This window comes from Megascapheus bottae, unplaced genomic scaffold (genome assembly GCF_031878675.1).
Source record: "Megascapheus bottae isolate mThoBot1 unplaced genomic scaffold, mThoBot2.hap1 HAP1_SCAFFOLD_85, whole genome shotgun sequence".
NCBI classification, from domain to species: domain Eukaryota; kingdom Metazoa; phylum Chordata; class Mammalia; order Rodentia; family Geomyidae; genus Megascapheus; species Megascapheus bottae.
Window position 1 is genome coordinate 341,229 of NW_028327789.1, and position 13,740 is coordinate 354,968.

The window sequence follows — 13,740 nt, forward strand, 5'->3', positions numbered from 1 at the left end:
AGTAAAAGGGTTAAATGATATTTGCCAGATAGAAGGTGCATGAATTCACATACATTGATACCCATTCACATGTCTTGGTACCCATTTCCCTCCAACCCCACACCCCATACCCGTCTTGGTTTTCCCCCCTTCCCTATCAAATTTCAAATATCCAAATACAAATAAATTCAATATATCAGATAACAAAGTGAGATACTACACCAATATGGGATAACCAAGGGACAGCAACGGAGATGAGAGACAACATAGTACATTAAGGACAACAATCATTCATTATGTGGCTTTTGTTTCAATATCCTGAAGGTCCTTTCAATTAGCTTCACATTATATGGCCTTATATATGGCCTTTTGCTCTATTGCAAATCTCTGCTAGTAGAGCCCAAAGTTTCTACTGATTATGACGAATGAGGGAAACCACTGAGCCTAAGTTCCTTTGAGTCTGGCTTACTTCACTTAATATGATTTGTTCTAAGTCTTTCCATTTCCTAACAAATGGGGCGATGTCATTCTTTCTGACAGTAGCATAGAATTCCATTGTGTACAAATACCACAACTTGTTGATCCACTCATCAACTGAGGGACATCTGAGTTGGTTCCATATCTTTGCTATGGTAAATAGTGCTGCAATGAACATTGTTGTGCTAGTGGGTTTAGTATTCCCTTGTTTCTGGACTGTTGGGTAAATGCCAAGTATTGGAATTGCTGGGTCATAGGGAAGTTCTATGTTTAGCCTTTTGAGGCACTGCCACCCTGCTTTCCATAGTGGTTGAACCAGTTTGCACTCCCACCAACAGTGTAGTAGTGACCCCTCCTGGCCACATCCCCTCCAGCATCTGTTGTCATTCATTTTCCTGATCCTGGCCATTCTAACTGGAGTGAGGTGGAATCTTAGAGTTGTTTTGATTTGCAGTTCTTTTATGACCAGAGATGTGCAGCATTTCTTCATGTGTCTATAGGCCATTTTCGGTTCTTCTTCAGAGAAGACTCTCTTTAAGGCTTTGGCCCTTTTTTTAATGGGATGGGTGTTACTTTGGAGGTTAGTTTTGGAGTGATTCAATTTATTGAGTTGTTGATATATTTTAGATATGAGGCCTTTGTCCGTTGTTTGGTTGGTGAAGATCTTCTCCCACTCTGTAGGCTTCCTGATTAGTTTACTAGCTATATCCGTTGCCATACAAAAGCTCTGCAGTTTAATGCAGTCCCACTTATCCAGCCTTTCTCTGATTTGTTGTGATTCTTGGTCCTTATTAAGAAAGTTTTGACCTGTGCCAAGGAGGCCTGGTGTATCTCCTATTCCTTCCTGTAAACTTTTCAGTGTGTCAGCTTTTACCTCCAGGTCTTTGATCCATTTGGAGTTAATTCTAGTGCAAGGTTACAAAGAAGGATCCAACTTTAGTTTTCTGCAGGTGCTTAACCAGTTCTGCCAGCACAACTTGTTGAAGAGGGTATCTTTCTTCCATTCTATTTTTTTTGGCTCCCTTGTCAAAGATTAGGTGGCCATAGGTCTGTGGTTTAATATCTGGGTCCGCAGTTCTATTCCATTGGACTTCAGGCCTGTTCTTGTGCCAGTACCAAGCTGTTTTGAGAATTATTGCTCTGTAATAGAGTCTAAAGTTTGGAATTGAAATACCTCCAGCGCTGTTCTTTCTGCTAAGAAGTCTTTTTGCTATATGGCTCTTTTCTTAATCCGTATGAAATTTTGAATTGCCTCTTCTATGTCTTTAAAGAATGACATTGGGATGTTGATGGGTATTACATTGAATTTGTAGATAGCCCTTGGCAAGATTGTCATTTTCACAATGTTGATTCTTCCAATCCAGGAGCATGGGAGGTTTTTCCATTTCCTTAGTTCTGCTTTAATTTCCTTTTTTAGGGTTTTAAAGTTTTCATCTAAACGGTCCTTTACATTCTTAGTTAAGCTAATTGCTAGGTACTTTATTTTCTTTGAGGCTATTGTGAAAGGATTTACTTTCCTGATTATTGCCTCGTTCCTCTCAGTGTTGGCGTAAAGTAAGGCAGTTGATTTGTGAGGGTTGATTTTATGGCCTGCTACCCTTCCAAAGCTTTGAATCAGCTCAAGGAGCTTGGGAGTAGAGTCTATAGGATTCTTTAAATACAGAATCATGTCATCTGCAAAGAGGGATAGTTTTATTTCCTCTTTCCCTACTTGGATCCCCTTTATGCTTGCTTCTTGCCTTATTGCACTGCCTAGGAATTCTAGTAGGATGTTAAAAAGGAGTGGAGAGAGTGGGCATCCTGATTGCTATCCCTTACCCCTTTTATGCAAAGCTTAGGCCTGTGGCATTTTAAGCACAATTCAACGCACTGTTTTTGCTGGTTAATTAGAGGTAAAATCTTATGGAATTTATTGCATGGCTGATTTTGAACTGGAATCCTCAGGTCTCAGCTTATCTTTAGTAGCTAGGATTACAGTACTTTTACAACATGTATGCTCATACACATCGCTTCTAATCCAAACACTCATTGTTCAATTTAACTAACAAGATGTGAGGAACGATGATTGACTGTAATTTACTAGATGGGCTTCCAGTGAGTATATATTTCCACTTCCACTCTGAAGCCAGGGAAATGTTTCTGGTACATGTTTCAACTATCTCCAAAGAGGAAATAATGTGTGAGTACGTTTGCTAGTATTTCAGATAGGAGATGTACTTTGGTGTTTGGAACCTGTTGAGCAGAGTGTATCAGCTGGGCTGTGATAACAGAGATGATGTTTCAGACAGGAATATTTTCATAACAGACAGACTTAATCCAGATCCTTGGATTTCAGGACTTGAGAAGATAGAATTACAAGTGTGAGCTGCCACCACCACCTGGTTCATTTTGGAAACCTTAATTGCTTCTCATTTGTTCCTTTCCTTTTTTGGAAGATTGATCTAAGCTGGCTGATTGTGCATCACAATGAAGTGATTGGCCTCAGGAATTGCAAATATTTGTTTCATCAGCACGGAATGAATGAAGTTGATCTAAACCCAATAGTATTTTCCTTCTGATAAATAGGGAACTTACTTATATCATTTTTCCTTGCCTTTGCTTTCTCAAAGCAAGCAACATGTCTCTTAAAAAGTATACTTCATGAGAATATTATAATTAGAATCTATCTTCTGCACACTTCAGAATAGTCCTTGCATTTATAAACTTATATTACAATATTAGGTAGAAGAATGGGGACTGTTAGTTTCATAACTATTTCATATTTTTTACTCTTTAAGGCTCATTAACTCAAGAAGTGATTAAAGACATTTAGATAATAGTAGATCATAGCTGCTGCTAATTTGATGTGTGTGCAGATGATACACAGATTTATTAGGATTACTCAAAAGTTTTGTTCAAATTTTCAGTAGTAGACTGCTATGCTAACGGGAAGGTTATAGTAATGATGCTGAAATTCTATGAATCAGCTATGAAGCAGAATTTCAGGGGAGAGTATTTGCTAGGGACTTAATTTCTAAGACGCATATCAAGAAAATTGAACTATAACACCAAATGATGGAGGACTCAGCGTCACATTTTGTTTGTTTTATGCAAGTCCTGGGACTTGAACCCAGGGCCTTGGAACTGTCCTTAAATTTTTTTTTTTGCTTCAGGCTAGTGTTCTACCACTTGATCCACAGCTCTACCTCCAGATTTTTGGTAATGAACTGTAAATCAGAATATCATGCAATTTGTTTGGGCTGGATTCAAACCTGATTCTGTGTAGATAGGATTCCAAGTGTGAGCGCACAGAGCCTGGCTAGTATCATTCATCATTCAAGTCATGGGACTGCAATTCTGCACCTGGGTCTTGTCACTGAGCTTTTCAGCTCAAGACTACTGCCCTATCCCATGAGCCATAGGGCCACTTCTGGGTTTCTGGTTTTTAATTGGAGATAAGAGTCACATGGACTTCAGTGCCCAGGCTGACTTTGAACTGCTATCCTTGGATCCCAGCCTCTTGAGTAGCTACATTTACAAGTGTGAGCCACCATACCCGGCTAAATTATTTTTAAGTTAATTTATTTTGTTAAGTCAATATATAGTTGGCATACGGTTACATAAGTAATGAACATATTTCTTAAGAAAATTGTTATCCCCTCCCTCATTTTTCTCTGTTTTCCTACCCTCAGCCCCCTCTCCACCCAGATTGTTCAGTTCATTTCCGTTTAGTGTCTTCCAAGTATCACTGTTCAATTGGTTCACCCTTTTTCCTTTGTTTTTTTTTTACCATTTAATTATACCCTCTCCATTACCCAAATCACCTAAACCTATGTACAAGATACAGGGTACCCGAATTCAACACAGTGACTACAGAGAATAAAACTAAAGGGAAAAAGAAGAAAAGAGGTAAAAAGCAAAGAAAATGAAAGAACATCATACAGTACCTTAGAAGCAACAACACTGAAAAAACAAAACATAAAACCTTGGGCTGAAAATGAAGCTTGCCTAGCATGTATGAAACCCTGGATTCCATTCCTCAGCACCACATAAACAAAAACTGGAAGTGCCACTGTGACTCAGCTGGTAGATTTCTAACGTTCAGCACAGAGTGTCTCCAAGTGACAAAAATCTGTCACATTTAAGTCAGGCTTCAAAACTTTGCTAGGAACCAGTTACGTGATTTGGAAGAAAGTCCAATTTTCAAAAAATCACTAGCCAGGCGCTGGAGGGTCATAATTGTCATTCTACTAGCCAGGGAGAAGGTGATTCAAAGCCTTTCCAAGCAAAAAAACGAAAACAAAAAAAACTGTAAGATTCTACTCTCCACTTATCCACCCAAAAACTAAGTGGAGTTGTGGCTAAAACTGGTACAGCATTAGCCTTGAGGAAAAAGAACTAAGAGACCTTGCCCAGGTCCAAAGTTCAAGCTCCCCATCAAGAAAGAAAAAAAAAGGAGTCCAGATACCTTAGTTTCAAAAATATATCTGGATATCTTAGTAGATTTTTCTGATCTTTCCTCATTCATCTCATGGAACCACATAATCTTGATCCTGATCTGACTAAGAGCCTGCATTGTGCTTAATAAGTTCATTCCACATATTCCAGTAGAATTTGGACAGCTAACAGCCACTTACCAATGCTTTATTCTACGTTTAGGCCAGTATGTCTTCATACCATCTACACAGTCAGCTATATCATCTTTCCAGAAGTATCATTGAGTGTAGAACACTCAGAACTAAAATAATTGCATAAAGATGTAATAAAACCCCTTGATTCATTAAGAACATTTCTGTACCACTTAGAGCAAGTACATTAGTGGTATTTACCTCTAGCCTCTTTTTTTTAAAAAAATTATTAACATTGAATTTTACATCATATTTCAAATGTCATGTTTAACCAACAAGTATTCAAGAAGGGAATCGCTATACAATCACTGGCACATAGATTTTAGAATATAGTAAAAATTAAGCTGAGTCTTTGTATGTCATAGATACAGATTAATCTATAATAAAACACATGTCTATAGAGTGTATAGTCTATCCTAGATTTTTATGTCTATGTAGTTATGTTTATATCTCCAAAATTATGTCCAGAACTTTGGGTATCAACTATTCAATCATCGCTCTACTACTGTTTGAAACTAATATCCATATATTAAGGATACCATGTACCTTTTGTTCCTTGGTCTTGACTTATCTCACTCAACAGGATTCACTCTAATTTCATCCACTACCCCAAAAATGCCATTATTATTTTTTTCTGTGCAGATCTTCTTTTTATGTATTTATTTTTATTGTAATTTATAGAGGGGTTACATTATATTCACCAGATAGAAGGTGCATTACTTCTCAAACTTTGATACCCCATGTAATGATATGGTCCCTATTTACCTTCCCCTACCCCCACTCATGTTCATTTCCCCCCTTCCCTATCCAATTTCAAATAACCAATTAGGCACATATGAAATATATCAAAAAACAAGGTGAAATATTGTAACAATATGATATAACCAAGGGATAGCAAAAGAGATAAGAGATCACATAGTTCATTAAGGACAACAATCACTCATTATATGAGTTTTGTTTCTTTATCTTGGAGGTCCTTACATTTAGTGTCATACTATTTGTCACGATATCTCTAGATTTTGTTCTATTGTAAATCTCTGGTACCAGAGCCCAAGGTTTCTACTGAATTTGACAAATAAGGGAGACTCTTGGGCCTATGTTCCTTTGAGTTTGGCTTACTTCACTTAATATGATTTTTTTCCTTTTCATCCACTTCCCCGAGAATGCCATTATTTTATCTTGTCGGTTGGCTATGTATCATTCCATTGTGTGTGTGTGCGTTTGTGTGTGTGTGTGTGTGTGTGTGTGTGTGTGTGTGTGTGCGTGTATCACATTTTTTGTAGTAGGGCATCTGGTTGTTTCCATCATCCAAACTCATTTTCTACAGATATTTTTATAGTCTCTTTTTTATTTTCAGGGTAATGTATAGAGGGGTTACGATTACATTTACAGGTAGTGGACTGCATTACTTCTCACACATTTATTCCACTCCACATGTTTTTGTCCCCAGTTCCCTCTCCCCTCCCCTTCCCAATCATCTTGTTTCCCCCCTTCCCTTTCCTATTTGACATAAACAAATAAACATATATACAATATGCCAGGGAAAAAATCAGATACAGTAACAATCTGACATTAACCAAAGGGCAAAATAAGAGATGAGAAATAACATAGTAGATCAAGGACAAAAATCACACAAGATTAAGAGCAACGATGACACAAGATATAGCTCTTGTTCCCATATCCTAGAGATCCTTTCATTTAGTCTCATACTATATGACCTTTTATACCTAGGTTTTTGAGTTATTGTAATCTTCTGCTAGGAGAGTCCTAGATGTGAACTAATTGTTACAAATGAGGGAAACCATTGAGCTTATGTTTCTTTGGGTCTGGCTTGCTTTACTTAATATGATTTTTTCCAAGTCTTTCCATTTTCTTACAAATGGGGCGATGTCATTCCTTCTGATGGCAGCATAGCATTCCATTGTGTATAAGTACCACATCTTCTTGATTCAGTCATCTACTGAGTGGCATCTGGGTTGGTTCCATAGCTTTGCTATGGTAAATAGTGCTGCAATGAGCATCATTGTGCTAGTGGCTTTTGTATGTCCCTTTTTCTGGACAATTGGGTAGGTGCGAAGTAGTGGATTTGCTGCATCATAGGGGAGCTCTATATTCAGTCTTTTGAGGAACCACCACACTGCTTTCCCTGGTGGTTGAACAAGTTTACACTCACACCAACAGTGTAGGTGTGATCCCCCCTGGTCACTTCCCCACCAGTATCTCTTATTAGATTTTTTGATAATGGCCATTCAGACTGGAGTCAGGTGGAATCTCAAAGTTGTTTTGATTTTCATTTCCCTTATTGCTAGAGATATGGAGCATTTCTTCATGTGTCTAAAGCCCATTTTAATTTTTTCTTCAGAGAATACTCTTTTAAGTCTTTAGCCCACCTTTTAATAGGATGGTTGTTTCTTTGAAGATTTGTTTGGGAGAGATTCATTTTTTTCAGCTATAGATATATTTTAGATAACTACATATATTTTTGTAGAAAAAATAATGGAAGCCAATATGCTGGCTCACAACTTAATTTCAGCTACTTAGGAGGCTCAGGGCTTAGGATCACAGGTCAAAGACAACCAGGGCCCTACAGTGTGTGAGATCAAACTCTGTGAACATACAATGACTGTAAGAGGAATCTCACTGCCTGGGAATGTAGCCTAATGGTAGAGTGCTCACCTAGAATGCATGAAGACCTAGGTTCTATTCACCGGTACCGCATACTCAGAAAAAAGCTAGAAGTGGCGCTGTGTCTCAAGAGGCAGAGCACTCACCTTGGGCAAGCGAGTCCAATGAAAATGTCTAGGCCCTGAGTCCAAGCCCTAGGACTGGCAAAAAGAAAAAAAAAGAGCAATCTTACTTAAGTAACAAGGAATGTACCCTATATTTATACAGACTGAAAAATTCATTAAGAAATTAGAAAATATGTATAAAGTGCATAATTTCTTTTGTGTGTTGGCACTGGGTCTTCAACTGAGTGCTTCAGCTCTATCCCTGACCTTTTCTGCTCAAGGCTAGCACTCTACCAATGCAGCCCCAAATCAACTATCTTCAATTGAGATATAAGCGATGAATATTTCAGGGTGCTTCATGAAAAACATTTTTATAAATTGAAACTTTCAACACAGTCTTATTTTAGTATGAATGTTGAGATGGGAAGAGACAGAAAAAGTGAAATGTTTCCTGATCCCCATAGAGAAGAGACTCAGCAGAACCACTGTGGTCTGCAGGCTTCTTTGTGAGTTTTGTTTGCTTGTTTGATTTTTGTCAATTGTGGGGCTTGAACTCTGGGCCAGGGCACTGTCCCTGATCTCTTCAGCTCAAGGCTAGTGCTTTAATCTGTGAGCCACAGTGCCACTTCTGGTTTTTCTGGCAGTTAACTGGGTACTTTGGCTGGCTTTAAACTTTGATTCTCAGATCTTAGCCTCCTGAGTAGCTCAGATTATAGGTGTGAGGTACCATCACCAGGCTGCTGCTCTGTTACTATGCAGGTTCTGGATCAAGAACTTCAAGTTCTTACTTCAATTTTTTCTTCTCTTGCCTGATACTCTGCCATTTGAACGAAGCCCCAGTTCCTGGTCTTTGTTGGTTAATGAGAGATATTATGATTTTCTAATATTCAGAGCAATGATTTTAAAACCCAGCATTTTACTTACTTGAATAAATTAAGAAACAGGACATAGTGAGATGGAAAACAAAATTTTTTTCAAGTTGCTATCCTGTTCTAATGCATAAGTCTGGCTATTTTGCTTACACACAAATATATATTTTACCACTTTCTACTGTATTTTTGCTTAGCTTAAAACCACCACTGCCATTTCATAGATTTTGTTGTTGCTGTTTGCGGTGCTTGAACTCTGTGCCTGGGCTGTTCCTCAGATCTTCAGTTCAATGCCAGTGCTCTACTACTTTTGATTTGGCCAGTCCTGGCCTTGAACTCAGGGACTGAGCACTGTCCTTATATGTTCTCAAGGCAAGGGCTCTACCACTTCAGCCTCAGCTCCACTTCCAGCATTTTTGTATGTATGTGGTATTGAGGAATTGAACCCAGGTCTTCGTGCATGCTAGGCAAGCACTCTACCACTAGGCCAAACTCCCAGCCCAAAATTATTCATCATTACTATTAGCTATCTTCTTTTTTTTATTATTGATTCGTCATGTTGCTTGGACTTTGGGCCTGGACTGTCCCTGACCTCTTCAGCTCAAGGCTAGCGCTCTTCCTCTACAGCTCCATTTTTGGTTTCTGGTAGTTAATTGGTGATGTAAGTCTCACAAACATATGTGTGCAGGCTGGCTTTGGGCTTTGAACCAAGATCCTCCAATCTCACCCTCCATAGTAGGTAGAATTCAACGCTTCAGCCAGCAGTGCCTGACTGTTTGATGTCTCTGTCTCTGTCTCTTTGTCTCTGACTGTCTCTGTCTGTCTGCCTGTTTCTCTGTCTCTCTCTCTGTCTCTCTCTCTGTCTCTCTCTCTGTCTCTCTCTCTGTCTCTCTGTCTCTCTGTCTCTCTCTGTCTCTCTATCTCTGTCTCTGTCTCTCTCTCTGTCTCTCTCTCTCTCTCTCTCTCTCTCTCTCTCTCTCTCTCTCTCTCTCTCTCTCTCTCTCTCTCTCTCTCTCTCTTTGGTTGTAAGACTTTAATTGTGCACCTGGGCAGTGTCCCTGGGCTCTTCAGCTCAAGGATACAACCTTAAACACCTTGAGCCACAGTGTCACTTCTGGTTTTCTCGTGCTTAAGTGGAAGTAACAGTTTCATGGACTTTAGTGTCTGGCCTGGCTTTGAACTGTGATCCTAAGAACCCAAACTTATGAGATCATTTCCAGCTTTTTTTTTTGGTGTAAGTGGTACAGAGTAATTGAACACAGGGCTTTGTGCAAACTATCACTAGTGTGCACTCCAGCCTTAGATAAGGGCTTTCTTTTTCTTTTTCTTTTTTTCACTCATGGGGCTTGAACTCTGGGCCTGGATGTTTACCTTAAGCTCTTCAGCTCAAGGCAAGAGCTCTACCACTTCAGGCACAATGTCATTTTGAATTTTCTGGCTTATTTGGAAATAAGATTCTCACAGATTTTTATGCCTGGGCCGTCTTTGAACCTCGATCCTCCAGGGTAGCTAGGATTACCAGGGTGAGCCACCAGTCACGGGCATTAAATTATTATTTTTTGCATGTCCTATGGCTTCAACTCATGGCCAGAGCACTGTCCTAGGGCTTGCTCAAGGATAGCACTTTACTTCAGCCAGCCAACTCCCGGTCCAAATAGGCCACTCTTGAAGCTAGAATTACAGAGATCTGCCATAATACTGGCATGTCATTATCTAAGTATATAATTTTTCTTCTATTTTTGATGGCTTTCCCTTAGTGTACATATTTCCTACATATTTTATGGAAAACTTCCTTCCCACTGGGGCCATAAGTTAAGCCTAGTGGAAGAGTTCTTGCCGAGCATGAATGAAGACCCAAGTTCAATTCCTCAGCACAACATAGATGAAAAAAATAAAAGTGGTGCTGTGGCACATGTGATAGAACTTGCGCCTTAAGAACAAACAAAAACAAAAACAAGGATCGTGCTCAGGTCCTGAGTCTAAGCCCAGTACTGGCAAAAAAAAATTCTGCCCAAAGTAGACATTTAAACTTATTGTACTTTTCAAAAAATTTGTTGTCAAGGTGATATACAAAGAGATTGCTGTTACGTATGTAATGAGTACGTTTCTTGTAAACACTGTTACCCCCTCCCCCCTTTTCTCTTTCCCTTCCCCCCAAGTCATAAATTTCATTTACAACAAATATATATGTATTTTCATTCCTGAAAAAAATAGTTGAAAATGTGTTCAAATAAATGATGTAGGTTGATATATTTATCAAAATGGATTACTTGAACTCTAAAATAAACATTCTAGGTAATTTTTCTCATAAAATTGTAGTAATGCTATGAAACTAATAAAAAAGGAATTTTAGTTATTAATTTCTTATGTTTTACCTTTAACATTATTACACTAAGCATACTGTTTATGGTATTAATACAGACAGCATGAAATATGATTATGTAAAAAAATTAAATGATTAAAAATAGTAAGGTTGGGGGCCAGTAGTTTGGCTTGGTGTCACACAGCCTGGACTGGCAAAAAAGAAGTAGGGTTAGATAAAACAGATTTATTTCCAAATGTGTGGAAAATGGTATGATTTCTTGTTTGGCTAGTCCTGTGGCTTGAACTGAGGGACCAGGAACTGTCCTTGGCCACATTTGTTCAAGGGTGGCACTCTTACACCTGAGCAACAGTCCTCATCTGATTTTTCTGTGTATGCAAGGTCGAGGAATTGAATCAAGGTCTTCTTGTATACTAGGCGAGCACTCTACAACTAGGCCACATTCAAAGCCAAAGTAGATTTTTGATGCTATTGTGGAGTTTTAATTTTCTTAAATATTTGTACAAAGCACAATGGATATATAAACAGACTTGAACTCACAGAACAGAGTCCCACATAATATTACAGTTACTCTGGCACTTCTCCCGATTGACAAAACACATTTCCAGGCATCTGCTCTGTCCTTAAGCTTTGGTAGCTGACTTGTCTTTCCATGGAGGCCTGCCTGGATTCCTGGTGATTCCATGCATTTCATAGTTCCCTGTATATCCAGTAAGGTTGTCTTCTATGGGACCAGACCTGTCTCGTTTTTGGCCCACCCAGGACCTATGTGTCTGAGGTCTCACATTATAAGTGGAAAATAAAACACAGTATAATAAGCACTGAAGAACTGCACACCATAATATTAACAATGAGAGTTTAATAGTTAGCAAAGTAAATACAATGAATACTTGACAAGAATCATGAGAGCAAGATAAAGAGATGTCATTTTAGGAAGGGGACAGGGAAGCTCTAAATCCAGACTGGCCTCCAAGTTGCCTTCAGACAGTAATTCTCCTTCAGAGTCCTCAGAAGGGTCTCCTTCCTCATGAGAAACAGAATGTCCTTCCTGAGTTAAGAGGGGGATGGATTCTGGTTTGTCGAATGGAGATTGAGTCTCTTTTAGTGAGATGGATGGGTCTGGATATTCTGTGAGGATGGATTCAGTTTCCTCCAATGAATCCAGTATTGAGAGTACACTTGCTGCTTCCCATGGGGACATTTTCCATGAGCCCAGCGTGTGCCCCTTCAGCTTGCACAATAAGTGGAGTGTTACTCTGACTCAGATGGACTGACTCTGGGTGGAGTGTGAAAGGAAACGGAAGGAAATCTGGCTGCTCTTTTTCTTCCTCCATAGTATCTGCAGGTTCAACTGTGTCACACATGGGGTTCAGAGCAAAAGGTATATCCACAGGACTCTAAACCTGTTTGGTAATTTCTACAGAAGGCCCATGCTTTCTGGAGTGCAGTGATGATTCTCAGTCTCCATCAGTCACCAGCTCCATTGGTGGGTTTTTCATCCGGAGTTCAGGATAAGCTCTTCCACGATGACCCAAACCTAAGAATGGAAATAGGTACAGAGTGGACAGAGTGGACTCTGCAAGTTGAAGTGTCACTCAACTTCCATGAGGATCTAATGGAGGAACCTGTAGAACTGGAGTTTGGACTGAACACTGAGGAGGTGTAGGGTCTTTCTAATGAGTGCTTATTCCCAAGTCCTTTCAGAGGACAGACATTACCTGGCTGACACCACCCATAAAGGGCATTTTGCCAAGCTCTGTAGAAGTAAGGGCCAACCAATATCTAGACCACATGGGCTTCCTACTCACAGGCTCTGAGGCACCCACACCAGGACTTCTACTTTTTCTTGGTCTTACTGGTCGCACATTCCTCCAGCTGGTCAAAAAGTATGTGTTTAGAAGAGCATGTCCAAAGCCGGCATGTGGAGCCTCATATAGAGCTTGAGTTGTGTCAGGGTGTGGCAGTTCTTGAACTCGTAGAAATCACTGGGGTAGAAGTCCATTCACATCGTATAGATGGAACACATGATGCTGTGGGCACATTCGGTACAAGGAAAGTGAGAGCCCTCTCTCTCCATCCTGAGCCTTCTACAAAAGCCCCTTTCTTGCAGGACTCTAATGCTGTGGCTGTCCTGCAGAGATGTGCACTTATGTGCTGGGAGGGGGGTAAGAGACACTCGAGAACAGGATGACTTTTACACCCCACTTCCAGAAGCTTCTGAGAGAGGCCTCTATGCATCTGTCCAAAGTAAACGCACCTTAAATTAACTAAGTAAATGCTCTGAATAAATCAATAGGTGAATGCTCTAAATAAAGAACTAAATGCTCACTCCTCTAATCTTAGCCACCCAGCAGGCTGAGCTCTGAAGATCACAGTGGAAAGCCAGTCTAGTCAGTAAAAGTCTAAAGGCACTTGTCTTCAATTAGGCAGCAAAAAGCCAGAACTTGACCTATGACTCAAATGGTACAGTGCTAATTTTTGAACACCAAAGGGATGGCATTTAGACTGGGTTCAGGTTCAAGTGGCAGCACTGGACCACACACCAAAATGTAAATGCTTTCAGGTTCTAACAGGCAAAGCTATCACAATCCCTCCCTGATGGCTCAAAAGTGATTCAGCCCCCAGCTTTTCCTCTGACTCCAGTATTTCACAGGCCTCCGCCATTAGTACTGACACCTCATTTCTTACTGGGAAATGGGATTTCCTAGGATGTCTCCTAGGTGAGGGCTACAGTTGGGAGCCACATCCGCATGTCT